Source organism: Carassius gibelio, chromosome B1 (assembly GCF_023724105.1).
Source record: "Carassius gibelio isolate Cgi1373 ecotype wild population from Czech Republic chromosome B1, carGib1.2-hapl.c, whole genome shotgun sequence".
NCBI lineage: Eukaryota > Metazoa > Chordata > Actinopteri > Cypriniformes > Cyprinidae > Carassius > Carassius gibelio.
Window position 1 is genome coordinate 25,759,747 of NC_068396.1, and position 25,733 is coordinate 25,785,479.

General features: G+C 34.3%; 1 protein-coding gene across 1 annotated transcript in view; it reads left to right on the forward strand.

The window, feature by feature from the left end:
- Positions 1-25,733, forward strand: part of LOC127949141 (uncharacterized) — a 54,393-nt gene that overhangs the window by 14,224 nt on the left and 14,436 nt on the right. The window lies entirely within an intron of this gene.

The window sequence follows — 25,733 nt, forward strand, 5'->3', positions numbered from 1 at the left end:
TTTAGGGCTCAAGCCCAAAGGGCGAGAGGCCTATTGTTTTCCTTAGGATTATTTATTATTATTATTATTATTATTATTATTATTATTAGGGCTCAAGCCTGGAGGGCGAGAGCCCTATTGTTTTCCTTAGGATTATTTGTTATTATTATTATTTATTATTATTATTTTTCTTCAAGGTTTCGGGGGCTTTTGGGGCCCTTAACATGCTTAAAAAGTCTTGAAAATTGGCACACACATTGGAACCTGCGGCCATTAGGGCCGGGCAGAGACTGATACACGGGCGTGGCACAGGGGCTCTACAGCGCCCCCTGGAATATGGAGGGCCATATATCATACATACTTGCACGTAGACATACGAAACTCGGTACACATATAGAACTCATCAATACAAACAACTTTCGTATTGCATATCATAGGCTCCGCCCAACAGGAAGTTGGCTATTTGGGGTTTATTATTCATATTTGTCGTCAAAGTTGTGGGGGCTTTTGGGGTCCTTAACATACTCAAAAACTCTTGAAAGTTTGCACACAATTTGGAATCTGTGGCCTTTAGGAGCCTGCAGAGGCTGGGACACGGGCGTGGCACAGGGGCTCTACAGCGCCCCCTGGAACACAGTCATAAATGTTGATGTATAGCTCACACATACTTGCACGTGTTAATATGAAACTCAGTACACATATAGATCTCATCGTGCCGAACAACTTGCGTATTGCATGTCATAGGCTCCGCCCAACAGGAAGTCAGCTATTTAGAGTTATGTAAAAAGCGCATGCTCTGGAATTTGAAATACTTGTCATAGGTTTTTTACTCGATTGCCGCCAAACTCGGTCAACATGATCTCAAGACACTGGGGATGAAAAATTGCCAGGGGATTTTTGATATCTCAAACGGTTTGCTCGTGGCGAGGCATTGAAATTATGGCGAGAAATGAGAAACAGGAAGTGTCTAATACCATCCACATACATTTCCTGATTTTAATCAAACTTCATCAGATTATTCTTTGTATGATGTCGATCGCATATATGTGACTATTAGGAGTCAAAGTTATAGCGCCACCAACTGGCAGCAGGAAGTGTGTCATTTTCAAAATGCTTTGTATTCAGCATCTTATTTTTACTCGATTTGCTTCAAACTTCATCAGAATAATGTTAAAACACAGCCTATATTAATCTGCTAGGGGGATATTGATATCTAAAAATATTGTTGCCGTGGCAACATGTCAAACTTGAATACTTCTCAGGTGATTTTAAGGCATATAACATGCTTAGAATTTCATCAAACTCAGAACACATATCAGTATTTATGATAACTAGACACTGGCAAAAGTTCATAAGAGGGCGTGGAAGAGGCACTCTATAGCGCCACCTTTTGTCAAAAGTGGGGGGGTTAGTTTTAGCTACAGACACCAAACTCGGTACAAAAATTGTTCTTATCAAGACGGACAACTTTCTAATTCACAGTCATCAGCTACGATCAACAGGAAGTCAGCTATTTTGATTTGAATGTGGATTTTTTTTTACATTTAGCTGTGAATTAATGCATACTGCTCAGAGGAGAGTAACACTATACACACCAAACTTTGTCTACATGATGCCAAAACATTTTAAACAACTTAAATTGCCAAAGGATTTTGGATAGCTTGAACGGTTTTGTCATGGTGATTTTTTTAAATGACAGTAAAAATGAAATTATTAATTGTCCTGCATTTTTAAATTCCAAACACTTCAAAACCTTTTTTCATACAGAAAAAAAGTCATTCTGAATAAATATGGATAGTTTCACGACTTTACAACACTGTATGGATAACAGAAAATTAAAAAACTGTCAGACATCTCATCTCACTCTGTCCATCTGTTTGAGTATTATGTGCTGAGACTTACATTGTCTGAGAGAAAATGCGCCCCTACAGGTGCAATTCCTGAAAGGGTTATTCGACTGAAAGGGAGGAGACTCTGTTTTAGTTTCATTTTTAAATCGGTTTAAATACAAATAAATACTTAGATTTAATTCACACTGACAAGCTAAACCAACATATATGATTATTACCAGGTCAGGGCTCATTAATAATTGATGTGTGGTCATACGTGAGAAACACGAGAGATGAATCACCGCTCTGAGCAAGAGCGTGTGGAATGATGAGCTCAGAAAAAAACGAGTTTATTCTTGTTTTATAGCTTTTAAAATTAAAATATTAAAGCGATATTACACAATTCACCAATTAGAACACACCAGGAGCTAAATTCAGATGTTTTTGAACTGTTTGTGTGAAAATGAAATATTCGCGGCTGCCTATCTGAAATCACTGCCTCCGATCAGCGCGCACAGTGTCACAAGTTCAAAACAAACGAATTTATTCTTGTTTAAGAGCTTTTTCAAATAAAATATTGTCATAAATGCACACAATACACCCATTATAACACAACACGAGCTAAATGCAGGTGTTTGTGACCCGTTTAAGTGTGCAAGACTATTTGAAAGCGCGACTGGCAGAATAACATATATCTCTCGAGCTGCAGGATTCTGCCTTTCGTCGTAAGAACGAACACATCACGGACAAGATTATTTCAAAATACATAATAGCTTGGCGAATATAAACGAAAACAGCCACGTAGACATAAACTGTTGAGTATTAAATCTGAAGTGGATCTACCGGATTTGAATATTAAGTGACCGCATATACCAGCTGCTTCTGTCTTCAATTTTAATCTACATATAAAAAAGGAAACTCATTCATCTTGGCTGCTTTTTTAATGTGTGTACGTATTTATTTATTATTTTGCTCTAACAAAAATTAATCTATATTTAATTAAATCAATTACATTTTATTTTACATTTGATTTGTCCATTTCTGCATCTAAACGCCTAAAAACCTAAAACATGCTCTATTATACTATTGTTAGCAATTTCTTTATCGTCCAATTTATCTGGTGTACACACTTTTATTTTCATAATAAACTTGTTTCTTAGACTATACACAGTTACAGTGGTCTATAATAAATATTAACAGGTTTTATTCAAGCTGTTTAGAATGATTGCAGTAGGCTAATTTGTTTTTATGTAAATCCCAAAAAATAAATTAAATAAATAAAAAACATTGGAAAACAATAACTGTTGTACTTTTTTATACATTTTGTATAATTTCATAGTTTATGCATTATAGTTATAAAAACAAATAAATTTAGCCACTCACATAGAAATCTTAGGCCTTATCCTTTTCTGACAGTTTTAGGTTTTTTTAAAAAATCCTAAAAAACCTTATTTGTGCTGCAAATAATAATTTCAAACTCATTTGATACTGACCTCTGACATCCTGTGACATGATATTTATTTGAATTTACATAATCTCATGGATGTAACAGTAAATCTGTTCAGCTCACAGATCAAGACTAAGCTGTAATGCAAGCAGAACTTTCACAAATGCTTGTAGGTCAATAAAATCATTACAAAACACTTACAAATCATTTAAGGATTTGATAACACTGTAAAATAATGTCTAATTTGTTAAGATTAGCAAATGCATTAATAACACTTTATAATAACTGCACTCATTAGTAAATAGTCAGTTCATGCTTTATAAAGCCTTGTCCCAATATTAATAGTCATTAGTAAGCAGTTTATAAATACAGCTATAAATAGCTTGTTCTTGGTTTTATAAGCACATTTATTAAAAAGGAGAGTAAAGGGTCAGTTATCTTCCTATGAAAAATAAAAAAATTAAAATAAACAAACAACAACACAGATTGATACAGAACTAAGAAATGTTATTGTGGATTTATGATAAACTCAGCCTGTAAATGAATTCATACTCCTCCTCATACTACTCCATACTCCTTTTTCAACATGATGCCAATATACTGAGATGTTAAAATGTGAATGGGTTTAGGATAGCTTAAATGGTGTTGCCATAGAGATTTATTAAAGTAACATAAAAAATACAATAGTTATTTTACTATATCTTTAAAATTTTTCATGCTAACTCTTCATAATTTTTTATATAAGTAGAAGTCCTCATTTGAAGGAAGCACAGTAAGTTTCATAGCTTTATCATTTTCAAGAGCCAGCATAAAATTAAAACTATCATAACTTATAAATCAAGCTTGCAATTCTTAGTACCTATAATGGCCACCAGAGGGAGCTATAGGATTACTTTTAAATAATTATTGTAGAAACAAGTATGATTTAAATAATTTATAGAAATCTTTCAAATAAAATAATATGTATTTTAGGAATTTTACTGATAAAATGACCCTCACTTAATTAGAATAACAAGCTGAAGTATTGTGAACTGTATATTAAGAATAATTCTTAATAGGCTTTATGAACAGATACGTTTTAAGTGACTCTTGAAGGTTCAGCACCACATCCTCTTTTACCACTGTTTAAAGAATTAATCTTACAGAACAGGTGTGAATGAATTTTGGATAGCTTGAATGGTTTTGTTGTGGTGATTTTTTGAAATAATAGTAAAAAAGGAACCAGTAAAAAAAAGTGCAGCTTCTAAACACTTCAAAAAAATGTACACATAGAAGACAAGTCATTCTGAGGAAATATGCATAGTTTCATGACTATACAACATTATATGGATGACAGAAAATTAAAAAACATACATCTGATGTCACTCTGTCCCTCTGTCACTGTGTGTGTGTGTTTTAAGTGAATTAGGTGTGAAACTATCAGTGAGCATTTAGTCTCCAGCGCCAACATTTTACAGAACTGCCACTTTCCTGGAGTCTCAGAATTACAATGTGTCAGGTTCTGAGAGATCTAAGATTCCAAAAAAATATTTAATTAGAATACCATGAAGTATTGTGAAATACTATATATTAAGACTTTATATATAGGCTTAATGAACAGATTAGAGTGACTCGTGAAGGACCAGCACCACCTCCTCTTGTCTGATGGTTTGAGGAATATATCTTCCAGAATCCGGGATTAAGATTTAGGAGCTCATTTTTATTCCACCTCAAACGGTTTGCTCGTGGCGAGGCGTTGAAATTATGGCGAGAAATGAGAAACAGGAAGTGTCTAATACCATCCACATACATTTCCTGATTTTAATCAAACTTCATCAGATTATTCTTTGTATGATGTCGATCGCATATATGTGACTATTAGGAGTCAAAGTTATAGCGCCACCAACTGGCAGCAGGAAGTGTGTCATTTTCAAAATGCTTTGTATTCAGCATCTTATTTTTACTCGATTTGCTTCAAACTTCATCAGAATAATGTTAAAACACAGCCTATATTAATCTGCTAGGGGGATATTGATATCTAAAAATATTGTTGCCGTGGCAACATGTCAAACTTGAATACTTCTCAGGTTATTTTAAGGCATATAACATACTTAGAATTTCATGAAATTCAGAACACATATCAGTATTTATGATAACTAGACACTGGTAAAAGTTCATAAGAGGGCGTGGAAGAGGCACTCTATAGCGCCACCTTTTGTCAAAAGTGGGGGGGTTAGTTTTAGCTACAGACACCAAACTCGGTACAAAAATTGTTCTTTTCAAGATGGACAACTTTCTAATTCACAGTAATCAGCTACGATCAACAGGAAGTCAGCTATTTTGATTTGAATGTGGATTTTTTTTTACATTTAGCTGTGAATTAATGCATACTGCTCAGAGGAGAGTAACACTATACACACCAAACTTTGTCTACATGATGCCAAAACATTTTAAACAACTTAAATTGCCAAAGGATTTTGGATAGCTTGAACGGTTTTGTCGTGGTGATTTTTTTAAATGACAGTAAAAATGGAATTATTAATTGTCCTGCATTTTTAAATTCCAAACACTTCAAAACCTTTTTTCATACAAAAAAAAGTCATTCTGAGTAAATATGGATAGTTTCACGACTTTACAACACTGTATGGATAACAGAAAATTAAAAAACTGTCAGACATCTCATCTCACTCTGTCCATCTGTTTGAGTATTATGTGCTGAGACTTACATTGTCTGAGAGAAAATGCGCCCCTACAGGTTCAATTCCTTAAAGGGAAATTCGACTGAAAGGGAGGAGACTCTCTTTTAGTTTCATTTTTAAATCGGTTAAAATACAAAATAATACTTGGATTTAATTCACACTGACAAGCTAAACCAACATATATGATTATTACCGGGTCAGGGCTCATTAATAATTGATGTGTGGTCAGTGATACGTGAGAAACAGGAGAGATGAATCACCGCTCTGAGCATGAGCGTGTGGAATGACGAGCTCAGAAAAACGAGTTTATTCTTGTTTTATAGCTTTAACAAATAAAATATTAAAGCGATATCACACAATTCACCAATTAGAACACACCAAGAGCTAAATTAAGATGTTTTTGAACTGTTTGTGTGAAAATGAAATATTCGCGGCTGCCTATCTGAAATCACCGCCTCCGATCAGCGCTTACAGTGTCACAAGTTCAAAACAAACGAATTTATTCTTGTTTAAGAGCTTTTTCAAATAAAATATTGCCATAAATGCACACAATACACCCATTATAACACAAGAGCTAAATGCAGGTGTTTGTGACCCGTTTAAGTGTGCAAGACTACTTGAAAGCGCGACTGGCAGAATAACATATATCTCTCGAGCTGCAGGATTCTGCCTTTTGTCGTAAGAACGAACACATCACGGACAAGATTATTTCAAAATACATAATAGCTTGGCTAATATAAACGAAAACAGCCACGTGAACATAAACTGTTGAGAAATAAATCTGAAGTGGATCTACTGGATTTTAATATTAAGTGACCGCATATACCAGCTGCTTCCGTCTTCAATTTTAATCTAAATAAAAAATTAAACTCATTAATCTTGGCTGCTTTTTTAATGTGTGTAGGTATTTATTTATTATTTTGCTCTAACAAGACTTAATCTATATTTAATTAAATCAATTACATTTTATTTTACATTTGATTTGTCCATTTCTGCATCTAAACGCCTAAAAACCTAAAACATGCTCTATTATATTATTGTTAGCAATTTCTTTATCGTCTAATTTATCTGGTGTACACACTTTTATTTTCATAATAAACTTGTTTGTTAGATTATACACAGTTACAGTGGTCTATAATAAATATTAACAGGTTTTATTCAAGCTGTTTAGAATGATTGCCGTAGGCTAATTTTTAAAATGTAAATCCATACAGCTATAAATAGCTTGTTCTTGGTTTATAAGCACATTTATTAAAAAGGAGAGTAAAGGGTCAGTTATCTTCCTATGAAAAATAAAAAAAATAAAAATAAACAAACAACAACACAGATTGATACAGAACTCAGAAATGTTATTGTGGATTTATGATAAACTCAGCCTGTAAATGAATTCATTCTCCTCCAAGAAGACACAAGTAGTTCACTTCTGTTTTACTGTTTTAACATGAAGCCATACACTGAAGATGTTCAATTTCGAATGGGTTTAGGATACCTTAAATGGTGTGGCCATAGCGATTTATTAAAGTAACATTAACAAAATACAATAGTTATTTTACTATATCTTTAAAATTTTTAATTCCAACTCTTCATAATTTTTTATATACGTAGAAGTCATCATTTGAAGGAAGCACAGTAAGTTTCATAGCTTTATCATTTTCAAGAGCCAGCATAAAATTAAAACTATCATAACATATAAATCAAGCTTGCAATTCTTAGTACCAAAAATGGCCACCAGATGGAGCTATAGGATTACTTTTAAATAATTATTGTAGAAACAAGTATGATTTAAATCATTTATAGAAGTCTTTCAAAGAAAAATAATATGTATTTTATGTATTTTACTGATAAAATGACCCTCACTTAATTAGAATAACAAGCTGAAGTATTGTGAACTGTATATTAAGAATAATTCTTTATAGGCTTTATGGACAGATACGTTTTGAGTGACTCTTGAAGGATCAGCACCACATCCTCTTTTACCACTGTTTAAAGAATGTATCTTACAGAACAGGTGCGAATGAATTTTGAATAGCTTGAATGGTTTTGTCGTGGTGATTTTTTGAAATAACAGTAAAAAAGTAACCAGTAAATGTCTTTTATTTTATTTTTTTTAAGTGCAGCTTCTAAACACTTCAAAAAAAATGTACACATAGGAAATATGTGAAATATGCATAGTTTCATGACTATACAACACTATATGGATGATAGAAAATTAAAAAACTATCATACATCTGATATCACTCTGTCCCTCTGTCACTGTGGGTAATGTGTGTCTGTGTGTGTGAGTGTGTGTGTGTGTGTGTGTGTGTTTGTGTGTGTGTTAAGTGAATTAGGTGTGAAACTATCAGGGAGCATTTAGTCTCCATCGCCAACATTTTACAGAACTGCCACTTTCCTGGAGTCTCAGAATTACAATGTGTCAGGTTCTGGGAGATCTAAGATTCCAAAAAATGATTTGATTAGAATACCATGAAGTATTGTGAAATACTATATATTAAGACTTTATATATAGGCTTTATGAACAGATTAGAGTGACTCGTGAAGGACCAGCACCACCTCCTCTTGTCCGATGGTTTGAGGAATATACCTTCCAGAATCCGGGATTAAGATTTAGGAGCTCATTTTTATTCCACCTCCTTTCCTGAAAGTCTGTCTTGCAGAATTGACTAAAAATTAATCTTCACATTAATTCCTAATTATTTTGCAATTATTTTTGTCAGTTCTTCTTGACCTGTTTTTTTCTTCTTCTTCTTTTCTGACCTCATGACCCAGTCAGCATTTTTTGTACAATGGCCAAGTCTTAACTTATCAATTTCTGTATTGCATTTGTGTTTGATATTTCTCATGGGCTTTACAGTTTGAGTTAAAACTCTTTTTTAGCGCATTTCATCTGTAAAAGAAAACATGCCCAATAATTCTGCACACATGAATATAAGGAGTTTTTCTCTTCCAGCTTTCCTGGACTATTGTATAGCACTCATAAATGATTAAATAAAAAATAATGGTAGTTATTAAGATTGATATGGTTTGGAATTGGTAAATTGTGCTTGGAAAAAAATCACAATAAAACAATGTTTTAATGTTTAAGTTTGGAATATTAACTGACATGAATGAATGCTATATAAATATTGTTCATGTTAACATAATGTTTAGAAATGAAATATTATTGTAAAGTGTCACTAAAATTATATATATTGTTCTGTGAATGTGATTTTAAAGTCTTGATGATTCTGATTAACCCTTTAACTGCCTTATCCTTTAAAACCTCACTGCCAGAGGGATATTGTGAATGCATGTGCCCGCTGGGCACAGTTTACCTGATGCCACCGGGGTGGCGATGGCATTGGTGGCTTGAGCCCGCCATCGCTGCTTGCAGCTATATTTATTATTATTATTTTTATTTTTTATTAAACCTTCCGGGGTGTTTTGGGGGCCTTAACATGCTCAAAAACTCTTGAAAATTGGCACACACATTGGAATCTGCGGCCATCAGGACGCCGCAGAGGCTGGGACCCGGGCGTGGCACAGGGGCTCTACAGCGCCCCCTGGAAGACAGTCAGAATTCTTGAACCATAGCTCACACACACTTGCATGTATTTATATCAAACTCGGTACACTTATAGATCTCATTGAGCCGAACAACTTTCACACTTTATGTCATAGGCTCCGCCCAACAGGAAGTCAGCTATTCAGGGCTGTTTAAAAAAAGCATGCTCTGGAATTTGAAATACTCCTCTGAGGTTTTCAACCCGTTCGCCACGAAACTCGGTGAACATGATCTCAAGACATTGAGGATGAAAAATTGCGAGGGGATTTTTGATATCTCGAACGGTTTGCCCGTGGCGAGGCATGGAACTTATGGCGAGAAATGAGAAACAGGAAATGTCTAATAACATCCACATACATTTCCTGAATTTGATCAAACTTCATGGGTTTGTTCGTTGTATGATAACGATTGTATATATGTGGCTATTAAGAGTCAACGTTATAGCGCCACCAACTGGCAGCAGGAAGTGTGTCATTTTCCAAATGCTTTGAATTCAGCATCTTATTTTTACTCGATTTACTTAAAACTTCATCAGAATAATGACAAAACACGGCCGATGTAAATCTGTTGTGGGGATATTGATATCTGATATAGTGTTGCCATGGCAACGTGTCAAACTTGAATGTTCTGTTATGGTGAGTTTGAGGCAGACAACAAGCTCAGATTTACATGAAACTCAAAACACATATCAGTATTAGTGATAGCTAGACAATGGCAAAAGCTTTTAAAAGGGCGTGAAGGAGGCACTCTATAGCGCCACCTTTTGTCAAAAGTGGGGGGGGTTAGTTTTAGCTACAGACACCAAACTTGGTACATAAATTGTTCTTTTCAAGACGGACAACTTTCTAATTCACAGTCATCAGCTACGATCAACAGGAAGTCGGCTATTTTGATTTGAATGTGTATTTTTGAGATTTTACAGTTGTGAATTAATGAATACTCCTCACAGGGGAAGTACACTATACACACCAAACGTTGTCTACATGAAGAAAAAACATAGAGGAACTTAATTTGCGAACAGATATTTGTTAGCTTGAACGGTTTTGTCGTGGTGATTTTTTGAAATGACAGTAAAAAGTGAAACATTAATCGTCTTGTATTTTTAAATTGCAGCTTCCAAACCTTTAAAAAACATTTTTAATTTAGAAAACCAGTGATTCTGAGGAAATATGCATAGTTTCATGACTTTACAGCACTGTATGATTAAAAGAAAATTAAAAAACTGTCAGACATCTGATCTCACTCTGTCACTCTGTGTGCTGACTCTGTGTGTGTGTGTGAGTGTGAGTGGGGGAGGGGTGTGAGCTGAGTGGCAGACAGACAGAGAGAGAGAGAGAGAGAGAGAGAGAGAGAGAGAGAGAGAGAGAGAGAGAGAGAGACTTAAACATCTCTTTAATCACCAGAAAAAAACTGTATTTTAAATAGTTATTTTTTTGTTGTTGTTGCTAATTGTGCTGTTATCATTACATCTTAAGAAATATCTTAGGCCTTATCCTTTTCTGACAGTTTCAGGGATTAAAAAAAAATCCTAAAAAACCTTATTTGTGCTGCAAATAATAATTTCAAACTCATTTGATACTGACCTCTGTCACCCTGTGACATGACATTTATTTGAATTTACATAATCTCAAGGATGTAACAGTAAAACTGTTCAGCTCACAGATGAAGACTAAGCTTTAATGCAAGCAGAACTATTTCACAAATGCTTATAGGTTAATGAAATCATAACAAAACACTTTTAAATTATTTAAGGATTTGGTAACACTTTAAAATAATGTCTCAATTGTTAACATTAGTAAATGCATTGGTAACACTTCATAATAGCTGCAATTCTTAGCTAAGCATTAGTAAATAGTCAGTTCATGCTTTATATAGCCTTCTCCCAAAATTAATATTTTAGTAAGCATTTTATAAATACAGCTATAATTAAATTGTTCATGGTTTATATGCACATTTATTTTGAGGAGATTAAAGGCTGTAATCTCCCTAAAAAAAATGTAAAATAAAAAATAAAATAAATAAAATAAACAAACACAGAACTCATAAATATTTATTTCAAGATGCAATAAAAGAAAACTGTACACTTGAATTTATTTATATATATATATATATATATATATATATATATATATATATATATATATATATATATACACACAATTGCATAAGTTTATATTTAAAAATGTTTAGCAAGTGTACAGCTAATAATAATAATAATGCATTTTATTTAGTTTTAGCTACAGACACCAAACTCGATACTTAAATTGTTCTTATCAAGACGGACAACTTTCTAATTCACAGTCATAAGCTACGATCAACAGGAAGTCAGCTATTTTGATTTGAATGTGTATTTTTGAGATTTTACAGTTGTGAATTAATGCGTACTCCTCACATGGGAAGTACACTATACACACCAAACTTTGACTACATGAAGAAACAACATCGAGGAACTTAAATTGCGAACGGATTTTGGTTAGCTTGAACGGTTTTGACGTGGTGATTTTTTGAAATGACAGTAAGAAGGGGAAACATTAATTGTATTGTATGTCTAAATTGCAGCTTCCAAACACTTCAAGGCATGTTTTCATACAGAGATCAAATCATTATGAGGAAATATGCATAGTTTCATGACTTTACAACACTGTATGGATAAAAGAAAAGAAAAAACTGTCAGACTTCTCAACTGACATGATCTCACTCTGGCCACTCCGTCTGTGTGAGGAAAGGGAGGGGGAGAGGGAGGGGGAGTGTGAGTGTGAGGGGGTTGGTGACTGTGAATCTTTGGTGACTGACAGTGTGTGTGGATTGTAGGGAGGGGCTGTCTGGCAGAGAGAGAGAGAGAGAGAGAGAGAGAGACCTAATCATTCCTTTAATAATCAGGGAAAAAAAATCTATATTTTAAATTGTTATTGTTTTTGTTGTTGCTAATGGTGGTGTTTTTTTCCTTTCATTACAGTTTAAGAAATCTCTTAGGCCTTATCCTTTTCTGACAGTTTTTGGGATTTAAAAACATCCTAAGAAGCCTTATTTGTGCTGCAAATTATAATTTCAAACTCATTTGATACTGACCTATGACAACCTGTGACGTGACATGACATTTATTAATCTCATGGATGTAACAGTAAAACTCTTCAACTGACAGATTAAGCTGCAATGCAAGCAAAACTATTTCACAAATGCTTATAGGTCATTAAAATCATTACAAAACACTAATAAATTATTAAAGGGTTTGGTAACACTGTATAATAATGTCTAATTTGTTAACATTAGTAAATGCATTGGTAACACTTTATAATAACTGCACTCATTAGCTAAGCATTAGTAAATAGTTCATGATTATAAAGCCTTTTCCCTTAATAATAGTCATTATTAAGCAGGAATACATCTCTAATTACATTGTTCTTGGTTTAAAAGCACATATATTACAAAGGAGATTAAAGTTTCAGTTGTCTTATAAAATAAATCAATAAACACAACCCAGTTTGATTCAGAATTCAGAAATATTTATTTCAAGATGCAATAAAAGGAAACTGTACACTTGAAAAGGTTTTGAGCGATTCTTGAAGGACTAGCATCACCTTCACTTGTACGATGGTTTGAGGAATATATCTTCCAGATAGTACCGCCGCTCCCTATATGCAGAGTATGCAGTCTTCGTAGAGCACCAACTCCCAGAGGGGGCACCAGTTGCTCAAAAAAAACAAAACAAATATGCGCCATTCTCCCATCTGCGTTCGCGACCACTCAATAGCATTTGAGAAGAAAGACTTGTAGTCACAAAACAATTGTAATGTGTTCATATAGGTGTCAGCTACAATGCACACCTTATACATTTTTTATACATTTTAAAATAAAGTGTTACTAAAGTTATATATATTGTTCTGTGTATGTGATTTCAAAGTCTAGATTGGTCGGATTAACCCTTTAACTGCCACATCCCTTAAAACTTGATTGTCAGAGGGTTACTGTAAATGCTTATGCCCGCTGGGCACAGTTTTCCCGATGCCACCAGGGTGGCGTTGCACTGATGGCTTGAGCCCGACATCGCTGCTTGCAGCTATATTTATTATTATTTTTATTTTTTATTAAACCTTCCGGGGTGTTTTGGGGGCCTTAACATGCTCAAAAACTCTTGAAAATTGGCACACACATTGGAATCTGCGGCCATCAGGACGCCGCAGAGGCTGGGACCCGGGCGTGGCACAGGGGCTCTACAGCGCCCCCTGGAAGACAGTCAGAATTCTTGAACCATAGCTCACACACACTTGCATGTATTTATATCAAACTCGGTACACTTATAGATCTCATTGAGCCGAACAACTTTCACACTTTATGTCATAGGCTCCGCCCAACAGGAAGTCAGCTATTCAGGGCTGTTTAAAAAAAGCATGCTCTGGAATTTGAAATACTCCTCTGAGGTTTTCAACCCGTTCGCCACGAAACTCGGTGAACATGATCTCAAGACATTGAGGATGAAAAATTGCGAGGGGATTTTTGATATCTCGAACGGTTTGCCCGTGGCGAGGCATGGAACTTATGGCGAGAAATGAGAAACAGGAAATGTCTAATAACATCCACATACATTTCCTGAATTTGATCAAACTTCATGGGTTTGTTCGTTGTATGATACCGATTGTATATATGTGGCTATTAAGAGTCAACGTTATAGCGCCACCAACTGGCAGCAGGAAGTGTGTCATTTTCCAAATGCTTTGAATTCAGCATCTTATTTTTACTCGATTTACTTAAAACTTCATCAGAATAATGACAAAACACGGCCGATGTAAATCTGTTGTGGGGATATTGATATCTGATATAGTGTTGCCATGGCAACGTGTCAAACTTGAATGTTCTGTTATGGTGAGTTTGAGGCAGACAACAAGCTCAGATTTACATGAAACTCAAAACACATATCAGTATTCTTGATAGCTAGACAATGGCAAAAGCTTTTAAAAGGGCGTGAAGGAGGCACTCTATAGCGCCACCTTTTGTCAAAAGTGGGGGGGTTAGTTTCAGCTACAGACACCAAACTTGGTACATAAATTGTTCTTTTCAAGACGGACAACTTTCTAATTCACAGTCATCAGCTACGATCAACAGGAAGTCGGCTATTTTGATTTGAATGTGTATTTTTGAGATTTTACAGTTGTGAATTAATGAATACTCCTCACAGGGGAAGTACACTATACACACCAAACGTTGTCTACATGAAGAAAAAACATCGAGGAACTTAAATTGCGAACAGATTTTGGTTAGCTTGAACGGTTTTGTCGTGGTGATTTTTTGAAATGACAGTAAAAAGTGAAACATTAATCGTCTTGTATTTTTAAATTGCAGCTTCCAAACCTTTAAAAAACATTTTTAATTTAGAAAACCAGTGATTCTGAGGAAATATGCATAGTTTCATGACTTTACAGCACTGTATGATTAAAAGAAAATTAAAAAACTGTCAGACATCTGATCTCACTCTGTCACTCTGTGTGCTGACTCTGTGTGTGTGTGTGAGTGTGAGTGGGGGAGGGGTGTGAGCTGAGTGGCAGACAGACAGAGAGAGAGAGAGAGAGAGAGAGAGAGAGACTTAAACATCTCTTTAATCACCAGAAAAAAAACTGTATTTTAAATAGTTATTTTTTTGTTGTTGTTGCTAATTGTGCTGTTATCATTACATCTTAAGAAATATCTTAGGCCTTATCCTTTTCTGACAGTTTCAGGGATTAAAAAAAATCCTAAAAAACCTTATTTGTGCTGCAAATAATAATTTCAAACTCATTTGATACTGACCTCTGTCACCCTGTGACATGACATTTATTTGAATTTACATAATCTCAAGGATGTAACAGTAAAACTGTTCAGCTCACAGATGAAGACTAAGCTTTAATGCAAGCAGAACTATTTCACAAATGCTTATAGGTTAATGAAATCATAACAAAACACTTTTAAATTATTTAAGGATTTGGTAACACTTTAAAATAATGTCTCAATTGTTAACATTAGTAAATGCATTGGTAACACTTCATAATAGCTGCAATTCTTAGCTAAGCATTAGTAAATAGTCAGTTCATGCTTTATATAGCCTTCTCCCAAAATTAATATTTTAGTAAGCATTTTATAAATACAGCTATAATTAAATTGTTCATGGTTTATATGCACATTTATTTTGAGGAGATTAAAGGCTGTAATCTCCCCAAAAAAAATGTAAAATAAAAAATAAAATAAATAAAATAAACAAACACAGAACTCATAAATATTTATTTCAAGATGCAATAAAAGAAAACTGTACACTTGAATTTATATATATATATAAATATATATATATATATATATATATATATATATATATATATAAATATATATATATATATATATATATATATATATATATATATATATATATATATATACACACACACAATTGCATAAGTTTATATTTAAAAATGTTTAGCAAGTGTACAGCTAATAATAATAATAATGCATTTTATTTAGTTTTAGCTACAGACACCAAACTCGGTACTTAAATTGTTCTTATCAAGACGGACAACTTTCTAATTCACAGTCATAAGCTACGATCAACAGGAAGTCAGCTATTTTGATTTGAATGTGTATTTTTGAGATTTTACAGTTGTGAATTAATGCATACTCCTCACATGGGAAGTACACTATACACACCAAACTTTGACTACATGAAGAAACAACATCGAGGAACTTAAATTGCGAACGGATTTTGGTTAGCTAGAACGGTTTTGACGTGGTGATTTTTTGAAATGACAGTAAGAAGGGAAACATTAATTGTATTGTATGTCTAAATTGCAGCTTCCAAACACTTCAAGGCATGTTTTCATACAGAGATCAAATCATTATGAGGAAATATGCATAGTTTCATGACTTTACAACACTGTATGGATAAAAGAAAAGAAAAAACTGTCAGACTTCTCAACTGACATGATCTCACTCTGGCCACTCCGTCTGTGTGAGGAAAGGGAGGGGGAGAGGGAGGGGGAGTGTGAGTGTGAGGGGGTTGGTGACTGTGAATCTTTGGTGACTGACAGTGTGTGTGGATTGTAGGGAGGGGCTGTCTGGCAGAGAGAGAGAGAGAGAGAGAGAGAGAGAGAGACCTAATCATTCCTTTAATAATCAGGAAAAAAAATCTATATTTTAAATTGTTATTGTTTTTGTTGTTGCTAATGGTGGTGTTTTTTTCCTTTCATTACAGGTTAAGAAATCTCTTAGGCCTTATCCTTTTCTGACAGTTTTTGGGATTTAAAAACATCCTAAGAAGCCTTATTTGTGCTGCAAATTATAATTTCAAACTCATTTGATACTGACCTATGACAACCTGTGACATGACATGACATTTATTAATCTCATGGATGTAACAGTAAAACTCTTCAACTGACAGATTAAGCTGCAATGCAAGCAAAACTATTTCACAAATGCTTATAGGTCATTAAAATCATTACAAAACACTAATAAATTATTAAAGGGTTTGGTAACACTGTATAATAATGTCTAATTTGTTAACATTAGTAAATGCATTGGTAACACTTTATAATAACTGCACTCATTAGCTAAGCATTAGTAAATAGTTCATGATTATAAAGCCTTTTCCCTTAATAATAGTCATTATTAAGCAGGAATACATCTCTAATTACATTGTTCTTGGTTTAAAAGCACATATATTACAAAGGAGATTAAAGTTTCAGTTGTCTTATGAAATAAATCAATAAACACAACCCAGTTTGATTCAGAATTCAGAAATATTTATTTCAAGATGCAATAAAAGGAAACTGTACACTTGAAAAGGTTTTGAGCGATTCTTGAAGGACTAGCATCACCTTCACTTGTACGATGGTTTGAGGAATATATCTTCCAGATAGTACCGCCGCTCCCTATATGCAGAGTATGCAGTCTTCGTAGAGCACCAACTCCCAGAGGGGGCACCAGTTGCTCAAAAAAAACAAAACAAATATGCGCCATTCTCCCATCCGCGTTCGCGACCACTCAATAGCATTTGAGAAGAAAGACTTGTAGTCACAAAACAATTGTAATGTGTTCATATAGGTGTCAGCTACAATGCACACCTTATACATTTTTTATACATTTTAAAATAAAGTGTTACTAAAGTTATATATATTGTTCTGTGTATGTGATTTCAAAGTCTAGATTGGTCGGATTAACCCTTTAACTGCCACATCCCTTAAAACTTGATTGTCAGAGGGTTACTGTAAATGCTTATGCCCGCTGGGCACAGTTTTCCCGATGCCACCAGGGTGGCGTTGCACTGATGGCTTGAGCCCGACATCGCTGCTTGCAGCTATATTCTTGTTAGGGCTCAAGCCCGAAGGGGCGAAGAGCCCTATTGTTCTTCTAAGGATTATTCTTCTTCTTATTATTATTTTTTTTATTTTTTATTAAACCTTCCGGGGGTTTTTGGAGGCCTTAACATGCTCAAAAACTCTTGAAAATTGGCACACACATTGGAATCTGCGGCCATCAGGACGCCACAGAGACTGGGACCCGGGCGTGGCACAGGGGCTCTACAGCGCCCCCTGGAACACAGTCAGAAATCTTGAACCATAGCTCACACACACTTTCATGTATTTATATGAAACTCAGTACACTTATAGATCTCATTGAGCCGAACAACTTTCGCACTCTATGTCATAGGCTCCGCCCAACAGGAAGTCAGCTATTTAGGGCTGTTTATAAAAAGCATGCTCTGGAATTTGATATACTTGTCATAGGTCTTTTACTTGATTGCCACCAAACTCGGTCAACATGATCTCAAGACATTGGGGATGGAAAATTGCGAGGGGATTTTTGATATCTCGAACGGTTTGCCCGTGGCGAGGCGTTGAAATTATGGCGAGAAATGAGAAACAGGAAATGTCTAATAACATCCACATACATTTCCTGAATTTGATCAAACTTCATTGGTTTGTTCGTTGTATGATACTGATCGTATATATGTGACTATTAAGAGTCAACATTATAGCGCCACCAACTGGCAGCAGGAAGTGTGTCATTTTCCAAATGCTTTGAATTCAGCATCTTATTTTTACTCTATTTACTTAAAACTTCATCAGAATAATGACAAAACACGGCCGATGTAAATCTGTTGTGGGGATATTGATATCTGGTATAGTGTTGCCATGGCAACGTGTCAAACTTGAATGTTCTGTTGTGGTGAGTTTAAGGCAGACAACAAGCTCAGATTTACATGAAACTCAAAACACATATCAGTATTAGTGATAGCTAGACAATGGCAAAAGCTTTTAAAAGGGCGTGAAGGAGGCACTCTATAGCGCCACCTTTTGTCAAAAGTGGGGGGGTTAGTTTTAGCTACAGACACCAAACTTGGTACATAAATTGTTCTTTTCAAGACGGACAACTTTCTAATTCACAGTCATCAGCTACGACCAACAGGAAGTCGGCTATTTTGATTTGAATATTTAAATTGAGCTCTGATTTAATGCATACTCCTCACAGGAAATGTTCACTATACTCACCAAACTTTGTCTACATGTTGAAAAAACATTGAGGAACTTAAATTGCGAACGGATTTTGGTTAGCTTGAACGGTTTTGTCGTGGTGATTTTTTGAAATGACAGTAAAAAGGGAATCATTAATTGTCTTGTATTTTTAAATTGCAGCTTCCAAACACTTAAAAAAAAAATCATACAGAGATCAAATCATTCTGAGGACATATGCATAGTTTCATGACTTTACAACACTGTATGACTAAAAGAAAATAAAAAAACTGTCAGACATCTCAACTCACTCTGTCCCTCTGTTTGAGCAATGTATGTGTGATGACTGAGTGTGTGTGTGTGTGTCTGTAAGTGGGGGATGGGCATGAGCTGAGTGGCAGACACAATGAGAGAGAGAAAGAGAGAGAGAGAGAGAGAGAGAGAGAGAGACTTAATCATCTCTTTAATCACCAGAAAAAATTTTTATTTTAAATTGTTATTTTTTGTTGCTTTTGCTAACATTGCTGTTTTCATTGCAGCTTAAGAAATCTCTTAGGCCTTATCCTTTTCTGACAGTTTCAGGAATTAAAAACAAAATTCTAAAAATACTTATTTGTGCTGCAAATAATAATTTCAATCTCATTTGATACTGACCTATTCCATCCTGTGACATGACATTTATCTTAATTTACATAATCTCATGGATGTAACAGTAAAACTGTTCAGTTTACAGATCAAGACTAAGCTGTAATGCAAGCAGAACTTTAACAAATGCTTATAAGTCATTAAAGGATTTTATAACACTGTAAAATAATGTCTAATTTGTTAACATTAGTAAATGCATTGGTAACACTTTATAATAACTGCACTCATTAGTAAATAGTCAGTTCATGCTTTATAAAGTCTTGTCCCAACTTAAATAGTCATTAATAAGCAGCTTATAAATACAGCTATAAATAGCTTGATCTTGGTTTATAAGCACATTTATTAAAAAGGAGAGTAAAGGGTCAGTTATCTTCCTATGAAAAATAAAAAAATGAAAATAAACAAACAACAACACAGATTGATACAGAACTCAGAAATTTTATTGTGGATTTATGATCAAATCAGCCTGTAAATGAATCATACTCCTCCAAGAAGACACAAGTAGTTCACACCAAACTTTTTCAACATGATGCCAATATACTGAAGATGTTAGATTGCGAATGGGTTTAGGATACCTTAAATGGTGTGGCCATACCGATTTATTAAAGTAACATAAAAAAATACAATAGTTATTTTACTATATCTTTAACATTCTTCATTCCAACTCTTCATAATTTTTTATATACGTAGAAGTCATCATTTGAAAGAAGCACAGCAAGTTTCATAGCTTTATCATTTTCAAGAGCCAGCTTAAAATTTAAACTATCATAACATATAAATCAAGCTTGCAATTCTTAGTACCAATAATGGCCACCAGATGGCGCTATATGATTACTTTTAAATAATTATTGTAGAAACAAGTATGATTTAAATCATTTATAGAAATCTTTCAAAGAAAAATAATATGTATTTTACTGATAAAATGACCCTCACTTAATTAGAATAATATGCTGAAGTATTCTGTAATACTGTGTATTAAGAATAATTCTTTATAGGCTTTATGGACAGATAAGTTTGGAGTGACTCTTGAAGGATCAGCCCCACATCCTCTTTTACCACTGTTTAAAGAATTTATCTTACAGAACAGCTGCAAATTAATTTTGGATAGCTTGAATGGTTTTGTCATGGTGATTTTTTGAAATAACAGTAAAAAAGGAACCAGTAAATGTCTTTTATTTTTTTAAGTGCAAGTTCTAAACAATTCAACAAAATGTACACATAGAAGACAAGTCATGCTGAGGAAATATGCATAGTTTCATGACTATACAACACTATATGGATGATAGAAAATTAAAAAACTACCATACATCTGATGTCACTCTGTCCCTCTGGGTAATGTGTATGTGTGTGTGTGTGTTTGTGTGTTAAGTGTGTGTTAAGTGTGTTAAGTGTGTGTGCTGAGTTTGTGTGAATGTGTGGGAGAGGGGATGGGCTTGGTGTCAGAGAGAGAGAGAGAGAGAGAGAGAGAGAGAGAGGGAGACTTAATCATCTCTTTAATCACCAGCAGAAAAAAAAGCAATTTTGTGTTGTTGTTGTTTTTTCATCATTACAGCTTAAAAAATATCTTAGGCCTCAACATCAACTGTTGCTAGCCTACTCCCACAATTAATAGTCATTAGTAAGCATTTTATAAATACAGCTATAATTAAATTGTTCATGGTTTATATGCACATTTATTTTGAGGAGATTAAAGGCTGTAATCTTCCTAAAAAAAAAATAAAAAATAAAAAATAAAAAAAATAAAAATAAACACAGAACTCAGAAACATTTATTTCAAGATGCAATAAAAGAAAACCGTACACTATATATATATATATATATATATATATATATATATATATATATATATATATATATATATATATACAATTGCATAAGTTTATATTTAATTTTTTTTTATCAAGTGTACAGCTAATAATAATAATAATAATAATGCATTTTATTTAAGGCGCCTTTCAAACCACTCAAGGTCACCGTACAACAAGTAACAACAGTAACAATATTAAAACAAAAAATAACAGCAAATAACAATGTCAGTAAAAAACCACAATAATATTAGAATAGCACAACATATTGTGGAATACTATATTAAGACTTTATATATAGGCTTTATGAACAGATAGGTTTTGAGAGATTCTTGAAGTACTAGCATCACCTCCTCTTGTATGATGGTTTGAGGAATATATTTTCCAGATAGTACCGCCGCTCCCTATATGCAGAATACGCAGTCTTCGTAGGGCACCAACTCCCAGAGGGGGCACCATCCCAGTAGCTCAAAAAAAATAAAACATGCGCCATTCTCCCATCCGCGCTCGCGACCGCTCTGACATTTGCGGATGAATGTTCGTAATTGATGGACGGACATCTATGCCCGGGTAAAAGACATCAGCAATCCGGCACAGAGAAAAGAAAAATAAAGTAAAAAAACAAAACAAAAACAGGCATAACCGGATTAACCCTTTAACTGCCATATCCCTTAAAATTTGATTGCCAGAGGGTTACTGTAAATGCTTATGCCCGCTGGGCACAGTTTTCCCGATGCCACCGGGGTGGTGTTGCACTGACGGCTTGAGCCCGCCATCGCTGCTTGCAGCTATATTTATTATTATTTTTATTTTTTATTAAACCTTCCGGGGTGTTTTGGGGGCCTTAACATGCTCAAAAACTCTTGAAAATTGGCACACACATTGGAATCTGCGGCCATCAGGACGCCGCAGAGGCTGGGACCCGGGCGTGGCACAGGGGCTCTACAGCGCCCCCTGGAAGACAGTCAGAATTCTTGAACCATAGCTCACACACAATTGCATGTATTTATATCAATCTCGGTACACTTATAGATCTCATTGAGCCGAACAACTTTCACACTTTATGTCATAGGCTCCGCCCAACAGGAAGTCAGCTATTCAGGGCTGTTTAAAAAAAGCATGCTCTGGAATTTTAAATACTCCTCTGAGGTTTTCAACCCGTTCGCCACGAAACTCGGTGAACATGATCTCAAGACATTGAGGATGAAAAATTGCGAGGGGATTTTTGATATCTCGAACGGTTTGCCCGTGGCGAGGCATGGAACTTATGGCGAGAAATGAGAAACAGGAAATGTCTAATAACATCCACATACATTTCCTGAATTTGATCAAACTTCATGGGTTTGTTCGTTGTATGATACCGATTGTATATATGTGGCTATTAAGAGTCAACGTTATAGCGCCACCAACTGGCAGCAGGAAGTGTGTCATTTTCCAAATGCTTTGAATTCAGCATCTTATTTTTACTCGATTTACTTAAAACTTCATCAGAATAATGACAAAACACGGCCGATGTAAATCTGTTGTGGGGATATTGATATCTGATATAGTGTTGCCATGGCAACGTGTCAAACTTGAATGTTCTGTTATGGTGAGTTTGAGGCAGACAACAAGCTCAGATTTACATGAAACTCAAAACACATATCAGTATTAGTGATAGCTAGACAATGGCAAAAGCTTTTAAAAGGGCGTGAAGGAGGCACTCTATAGCGCCACCTTTTGTCAAAAGTGGGGGGGTTAGTTTTAGCTACAGACACCAAACTTGGTACATAAATTGTTCTTTTCAAGACGGACAACTTTCTAATTCACAGTCATCAGCTACGATCAACAGGAAGTCGGCTATTTTGATTTGAATGTGTATTTTTGAGATTTTACAGTTGTGAATTAATGAATACTCCTCACAGGGGAAGTACACTATACACACCAAACGTTGTCTACATGAAGAAAAAACATCGAGGAACTTAAATTGCGAACAGATTTTGGTTAGCTTGAACGGTTTTGTCGTGGTGATTTTTTGAAATGACAGTAAAAAGTGAAACATTAATCGTCTTGTATTTTTAAATTGCAGCTTCCAAACCTTTAAAAAACATTTTTAATTTAGAAAACCAGTGATTCTGAGGAAATATGCATAGTTTCATGACTTTACAGCACTGTATGATTAAAAGAAAATTAAAAAACTGTCAGACATCTGATCTCACTCTGTCACTCTGTGTGCTGACTCTGTGTGTGTGTGTGAGTGTGAGTGGGGGAGGGGTGTGAGCTGAGTGGCAGACAGACAGAGAGAGAGAGAGAGAGAGAGAGAGAGAGACTTAAACATCTCTTTAATCACCAGAAAAAAAACTGTATTTTAAATAGTTATTTTTTTGTTGTTGTTGCTAATTGTGCTGTTATCATTACATCTTAAGAAATATCTTAGGCCTTATCCTTTTCTGACAGTTTCAGGGATTAAAAAAAATCCTAAAAAACCTTATTTGTGCTGCAAATAATAATTTCAAACTCATTTGATACTGACCTCTGTCACCCTGTGACATGACATTTATTTGAATTTACATAATCTCAAGGATGTAACAGTAAAACTGTTCAGCTCACAGATGAAGACTAAGCTTTAATGCAAGCAGAACTATTTCACAAATGCTTATAGGTTAATGAAATCATAACAAAACACTTTTAAATTATTTAAGGATTTGGTAACACTTTAAAATAATGTCTCAATTGTTAACATTAGTAAATGCATTGGTAACACTTCATAATAGCTGCAATTCTTAGCTAAGCATTAGTAAATAGTCAGTTCATGCTTTATATAGCCTTCTCCCAAAATTAATATTTTAGTAAGCATTTTATAAATACAGCTATAATTAAATTGTTCATGGTTTATATGCACATTTATTTTGAGGAGATTAAAGGCTGTAATCTCCCTAAAAAATGTAAAATAAAAAATAAAATAAATAAAATAAACAAACACAGAACTCATAAATATTTATTTCAAGATGCAATAAAAGAAAACTGTACACTTGAATTTATATATATATATATATATATATATATATATATATATATATATATATATATATATATATATATATATATATATATATATATATACACACAATTGCATAAGTTTATATTTAAAAATGTTTAGCAAGTGTACAGCTAATAATAATAATAATGCATTTTATTTAGTTTTAGCTACAGACACCAAACTCGGTACTTAAATTGTTCTTATCAAGACGGACAACTTTCTAATTCACAGTCATAAGCTACGATCAACAGGAAGTCAGCTATTTTGATTTGAATGTGTATTTTTGAGATTTTACAGTTGTGAATTAATGCATACTCCTCACATGGGAAGTACACTATACACACCAAACTTTGACTACATGAAGAAACAACATCGAGGAACTTAAATTGCGAACGGATTTTGGTTAGCTTGAACGGTTTTGACGTGGTGATTTTTTGAAATGACAGTAAGAAGGGAAACATTAATTGTATTGTATGTCTAAATTGCAGCTTCCAAACACTTCAAGGCCTGTTTTCATACAGAGATCAAATCATTATGAGGAAATATGCATAGTTTCATGACTTTACAACACTGTATGGATAAAAGAAAAGAAAAAACTGTCAGACTTCTCAACTGACATGATCTCACTCTGGCCACTCCGTCTGTGTGAGGAAAGGGAGGGGGAGAGGGAGGGGGAGTGTGAGTGTGAGGGGGTTGGTGACTGTGAATCTTTGGTGACTGACAGTGTGTGTGGATTGTAGGGAGGGGCTGTCTGGCAGAGAGAGAGAGAGAGAGAGAGAGACCTAATCATTCCTTTAATAATCAGGAAAAAAAATCTATATTTTAAATTGTTATTGTTTTTGTTGTTGCTAATGGTGGTGTTTTTTTCCTTTCATTACAGGTTAAGAAATCTCTTAGGCCTTATCCTTTTCTGACAGTTTTTGGGATTTAAAAACATCCTAAGAAGCCTTATTTGTGCTGCAAATTATAATTTCAAACTCATTTGATACTGACCTATGACAACCTGTGACGTGACATGACATTTATTAATCTCATGGATGTAACAGTAAAACTCTTCAACTGACAGATTAAGCTGCAATGCAAGCAAAACTATTTCACAAATGCTTATAGGTCATTAAAATCATTACAAAACACTAATAAATTATTAAAGGGTTTGGTAACACTGTATAATAATGTCTAATTTGTTAACATTAGTAAATGCATTGGTAACACTTTATAATAACTGCACTCATTAGCTAAGCATTAGTAAATAGTTCATGATTATAAAGCCTTTTCCCTTAATAATAGTCATTATTAAGCAGGAATACATCTCTAATTACA